The sequence below is a fragment of the Nicotiana sylvestris genome, chromosome 5, assembly GCF_000393655.2.
Source record: "Nicotiana sylvestris chromosome 5, ASM39365v2, whole genome shotgun sequence".
NCBI lineage: Eukaryota > Viridiplantae > Streptophyta > Magnoliopsida > Solanales > Solanaceae > Nicotiana > Nicotiana sylvestris.
Genome location: NC_091061.1, coordinates 78,306,919 through 78,313,586, shown reverse-complemented (window position 1 = coordinate 78,313,586; position 6,668 = coordinate 78,306,919).

The following is a 6,668-nucleotide window of genomic DNA, read 5'->3' as shown; positions in this document are numbered from 1 at the left end:
GGGTTTTAAACCCTAAACTGAACTTCTCCCTTTCAGTCAGCATTAGGGTTTTAAAACCCTAAACTGAACTTTTTCCTTTAGTCAGCATTAGGGTTTTAAACCCTAAACTGAACTTTTCCTTTAATCAGCATTAAGGTTTTAAACCCTAAACTGAACTTTTCCTTTAGTCAGCATTAGGGTTTTAAACCCTAAACTGAACTTTTCCTTTCAGTCAGCATTAGGGTTTTAAACCCTAAACTGAACTTTTTCCTTTAGTCAGCATTAGGGTTTTAAACCCTAAACTGAACTTTTCCTTTAGTCAGCATTACGGTTTTAAACCCTAAACTGAACTTTTCCTTTCAGTCAGCATTAGGGTTTTAAACCCTAAACTGAACTTTTTCTTTAGTCAGCATTAGGGTTTTAAACCCTAAACTGAACTTTTCCTTTCAGTCAGCATTAGGGGTTTAAACCCTAAACTGAACTTTTTCCTTTCAGTCAGCATTAGGGTTTTAAACCCTAAACTGAACTTTTCCTTTAGTCGGCATTAGGGTTTTAAACCCTAAACTGAACTTTTCCTTTCAGTCAGCATTAGGGTTTTAAACCCTAAACTGAACTTTTCCTTTAAGTCAGCATTAGGGTTTTAAACCCTAAACTGAACTTTTCCTTTCAGTCAGCATTAGGGTTTTAAACCCTAAACTGAACTTTTTCCATTCAGTCAGCATTAGGGTTTAAAACCCTAAACTGAACTTTTCCTTTCAGTCAGCATTAGGGTTTTAAACCCTAAACTAAACTTTTCCTTTCAGTCAGCATTAGGGTTTTAAACCCTAAACAGAACTTTTTCCATTCAGTCAGCATTAGGGTTTTAAACCCTAAACTGAACTCTTTTCTTTCGGTCAGCATTAGGGTTTTAAACCCTAAACCGAACTTTTTTCATTCAGTCAGCATTAGGGTTTTAAACCCTAAACTGAACTTTTCCTTTCAGTCGGCATTAGGGTTTTAAACCCTAAACTGAACTTTTCCATTTAGTCAGCATTAGGGTTTTAAACCCTAAACTGAACTTTTCCTTTAGTCAGCATTAGGGCCCCAACCCTAAACTGAACTTTTCCTAGTTGGTCAGCATTAGAGTTTCAACTCTAAACTGAACTTCTCCCCAGCTAGTCGGTATTAGGGCTCCAGCCCTGAACTGAGCATTCATATCCTCTTTCATCAATTTTATGAACTTCCTGGCGAATAATTCACGAAATTTTCCTAGTGAAACTAGGGCAGAAAATTTCATTCGTTTGCTTTTCCCCGCAGGTCTAACCTCAAGCCACACAGATCGAAACGACCCACGGGATGAGTCTCAACTCAGAATCAAAGAAGAAAAAGACAAAAAGAAGATGTCCCGAGATACCGGAGAAAATGGAAGGCGGATCGCTCCAAGATTTGATTAAGGTCCCGAACTATGCCAGTCGCGTCTCACTCAGTATCCCAGAGATTAAACAAGCACCTACAACTCGCAAGCATTAAGATTCGGATCGAAGTCTCCAAGCAAAATCAGCTAAGACCCAAGATCAAGTCGCAAAAGAATCATAGATAGGGATCTTGTAACTAGCAGTTGACATGCATATAAGTATTTAGTTCAGTTTCAATCTTTCTTTGGTTGTAATAAGGCGGTCAGTAAAGCAACGGTGACAACAGCAATAGCAGTAACAGCAAGCATTGCAATCCCATGGTAGTCCCAGCTGCCGAAGCTTCCCGAACTACATTGACCTGATTCCTGTTTAGCCCAGGATATGTAGGAAATCTTTGAAGCAAAGATTCGGTCAGATCTTTCAAAACATGCTTCACACGGAGTAGTCCATAGGCAAAAATCGCTCATATCCGCTCACTTTATCTTTGCACGAAAACTCTTCGTGTTTCCGAACAAAGAGGGGCAGCTTTGAGCACGCGATTTTTGTTTTACGCGACAATCACTCCAAAAGAAACAAAAAAAAATAATAGCGATCGGTCTTGCTGTACAATTTTTGGATTTTTCACGTGGCATTTTATTAATTATCTATGATTTTTGTCCATTTTTTATTATTATTAAAACAAAATACAAAAAATATGTGTGTCATGTGCAGTTTGAACCGTAATCCGGTTATTAAATAGAAAAATCATAAATATGCATCTTTGTCCGTGATTGTTGTTTTGTTTAATTTTACTTGCTTTAAATATTTTAATATATGTGTGCAAATAATTGTATTAAATGTTTAATTAATGAATTTTAATTTGATTTACTTAGGTTTTGTTTTAAAATAAAAAATATAATAAAAAGAGAGTGCAGAATTGGGTTGAAATCAATTTGGGCCTATTTTCGTTTTAATTCGAGGCCCAAAATCAAACCCAAAACCCCATGTGTACCCGGTCCACACCAGCTGACATCCAGAGCGTCCAAACGACATCGTAGTGATCGAGTCTGATCTAGGCCGTTGATCTCAGATTGATCAACGGCCAGGATCACTTCCCCATAACCCATGATGAACCCGACCCATTCCACCCGGACCGACCCCAACCCTTTACACCTGAAACGACACTGTTTCCCGTTAGCTGAAGGATCCTGGCCCTTCATCGTGTCTCATCCAACGGCCAGGATCCATTCACCCACTCCATATATAAGCTTCCACTCGTACCCCACCCCTATCCAAATACCCCTACCTTCCATCGTCCTCACCATAGTCCCCCAAACCCTAGCCTCCCCTGTACACCTTCACCATGAAAGCCGGCGGCATGGACGCCGGTGACCCCCTCTTTGACACCATAGGACCACCTCATTATCCTGAGCATAGAGCTGTTATCCTTTTCCCTCGAATCAGTTCCTAGCTGCTTGAATCTTTATTTAAAGATTCGAGCAGAACCTCAACTTACACCGATGCACCCCAGTTTCATACCAGATAGTCCCCGGACCTCCCTCGTGACCAAACCATGCTTGGTTTAGTCCGAATCTAACCATGGAAGCCCAAGTCCCAAATCTACCATCTACGAACCCTAGAAACCCCAAGCCTGGTACGTGTCTGTTTAAGCCAAGAGATTAGGGTCTAATGGACCTTAATCGAAGTGTTTCTCATTTGAGAAACACTTCGATTAAAGTCCGTTCAACCTTGAGAAGGGTCTGTTCAAACACAAGCTGATTTTTCTTTCAAAGATTTTAAGGTAAGTTTGTTTTCTCTTCTTTATTTCAGTTCGTGTGTTTGTTAAAGGTCTATTCGTATGGCCAAACGTCTTGTTTAAATTGTATTTTGAATTTTACCAACTATTTTTACACACCTTGCCTGGACCTCTGTATTTGGTCAAATGTTTCCTCATTCACCGATAATGTGTGTGTATGTAAACTGCATAATCGACTGAATTGAAATTGTTTGATTAATCAATCCCCAAGTTAACCTCTGTGTTGACAGTGCAATCTGAACCCTTGGTGCAACACTGTTTGATTCTAATCCTTGGCTTTGATTGTATATGTTGTAATTAATATAGTCGATTCGAACCATGTCGTCGAATAGTTTTAGCTGTTTGAATGGTAACAGTTTGATTTGTGCTGCTGAACATTGTTTGAATCAAATTGAGAATCAACTATAGCTACTTATAATTGATGTATTTGAATTAGAAATATAAACGGATTGGTTTTGTTTAGTTGCATTCAGAATTGGAGGGCATGTGCACTTGTGCACAACATGTGCATAAAGGCCCTTTTGGATTAAAATAGTTTGACAGCACATGTTGTCAGATTATATTCTTGCTGCCCATGGCCTGTTTTAGTTTAATAAATGTTAAAAGGGGACTGTCAGGGAATATGATGGGGGTTCCTAATTTTAAAAGTTTGAGTTGGAAAAACAGCTAAAAAGGAATAGGTTCTGATGTGTTTTGAGAGGCTGTTAAAGGGCTGAGGTTAGGCTTATAAAAGGGGGGATACACACACACAGACACACATAGGGAACTCAGATTGAACATTAAGAGCTGAGTTCTGAAAAACAGAAAACTGGAAAAGAATTCTTCTTGATAACTCAAGTAGATTTCAAAACTGAAAATTGGCACTGGAAAGAGATAGTGAGAGGAAAAACAGAGAGGCTTATACAGACACACTTACGAGAGAGAAAAACATACAGAAAATCAGAAATTGTTTCTTCCTACTGTTTGTTTGATTCTCAGTTTGTTCAACCTGTTCAATCAACTCTGTTTTCTTTCGAGTATCAGCTAAGTTTATCGGTTGATTCGCATTGTTTGTTTCTCCTGGATTTGGCCTGTCTTGGAACTTTGTTTCTACTGCGTTGTTAGCTGCTATCATTTTTGCCAATTTTTCCATCGGCTATAGTTATATCTCGCACTGGGATTTGTCCTTGGTTGTTACCTGCTGTTACTGCTGCTGTTTGGTATTGCTCCCATTGCTACTGACTTCCTTGCTTCTTCCATTACATTCAACTCCCAGGTACACATTTTGAATCCCCACATTGGTATAACTGATGGTAACAATGGAAATCATGAATTGAAAGACCATGAAGAAGTTATAATCATCTGTTTATTTTATTCACAGCCCTTTAAATATTGTTAAGTTATGTGGGTTTTAGTCTGCAGTTCAATAGAGAATGTATCATTGATTGTAACAATGGAAAGCATGAATCGAAAAACCATGGAGAAGTTGTAATTATCTGTTGTTTTACTTACAGTCTTTCATAAATATTGTCAAGTTTGTGTAAATTCTAGTTTATAGTTCAATAGGGAAGTACATTAGTAAGTTTGTAGTTGATTGAAGCTTGTGCTGATCTAAACCACAATATACGATTCCTTTAATGGTATACATGATATAATCATAATTCATGGAATCTGCAACCATTAGTATAGTTGTTAATTCAAACTCGTTCTTCAGCCTGTTTCGAATATATAGGTTGGACGATTCCTTTAATCTCCCCAAAATGCAATACAGTTTTTTTTAAACTCTCGAGTTGCAATTTCATTAGGCATGTTTAAGTTGAGTTCGAGCACCTTAGGTAACATCCTTTAATAAGGAACTCTATTGATCACGTTTAAATGAGTTAATTTAGATTTGGCTTAAAGAGTGTTCGGAGTAAGCATATCATTTCATCAATCTCGTATGTAATTCTTTTTTTTTTTATTAAAAGCATGTTCCATGAGATACAACATTCTTCACCTTGTAAGCGGATAATTAATAAGAGGCCAGGATTAGCGAAGCAGGCCATTTAATCAACATACGTTGTTCTTTCTTTTACTGTTAGAAACCTACGTTTTCTTCCTTTTATTGTTAGAGACGAACATAATAGAAATGTAATCACTTTAGGATATCCCTTCTAAAAATAATGAGATGAGCCTCGCCAAATAAAAGTGCAAATTGCGGGGCCCTCAACAATTAATCATAATAAATGCTCAGAATTTGGGATGGACCGTTCAGTAAAGTTCAATGCCTTCCCCAAAGATAACAACGCGTTGGACTCTTTAGGCGCGACTCAATTAAAATTACATCCTTAAACTCGGGTGCACATTGATGTGGCCCAAATCCAAATCTCAACGGAGTCAAAATGTGTCGACGACCACGGGTGCATTGATTGTGACGTGGTTCGAGATGCATTTTCACGACGTTGCAATTCTATAAAAGTAAATGATAATAATAAAAGGGGTTTAAACTTAATAAAAGCACATAAGTCACAACATGTATTTAAATTAGATATTTAGCCATTATAACAATTTAAGCGACCGTGCTAGAACCACGGGATTCGAGGGTGCCTAACACCTTCCCTCGGGTCAACAGAATTCCTTACTTAGAATTTCTGGTTCGCAGACTTCATTTGGAAAAGTTGAAAATTTCCTCGATTTGGGATTCAAGATAAACCGGTGACTTGGGACACCAAAAACCAAAAACCTTTCCCAAGTGGCGACTCTGAATTAAATAAATAATCTCATTTCGGATATTGTCACTTAAATTGGAAAAACTCCCTCGCGCATTTAACCCTTCGGGGCGGGCGCGCAAAAAGGAGGTGTGACAACCCCTACATCGACACGTGTAGTTTCAGGTGTGGGCCTTATGACCCACCCTTCCTCGGTTTTGCTAATGATACTCCCAAAAATATTTTTAGTTGATTTGCACACAAGGTAGTATAAATATAAATGTATTCATCTCAGAATCTTTCACATTGTATAGATCTTTATTAGTATTTTCAACCATCCACATTAATAATATTTCCTTGGCTCTTTGGGCCTTTCACAAGATTCATTACCCATGGCACGGTGGGGGCATTTTATTTATATTCCATGCTTTCACTTCATTTAATTTCAAGGATCACCACCAAATACTAACACATAGAACATTCCAGAACTCATATACCTCAAGTGCGTTAGTAATGGAACTTTTAACCAAAAGGGTTCTTCCTAAAGAAGGGGATATACCAACCAACAATAGAAACACATATCAAAGTCATAAATTAGCAGTACACCAATTATCCTTAAATTACTCTTTTCCAATCACGAAAACGTACAGTTTCAACACCAGAGTATGTAAGAACTCGGATTACATTGGATGTATTTATAAGGCAAAGTATTATCTAAAACCGCCATTTATGGGCATAAATTAAGTACAAAAGCCTTTAGGCCATTCTATTTTTGAAGTCATTTATGAACAATAAAGTCAAGGCTCATTTCATAAACTGTTTTATATTTTCTCA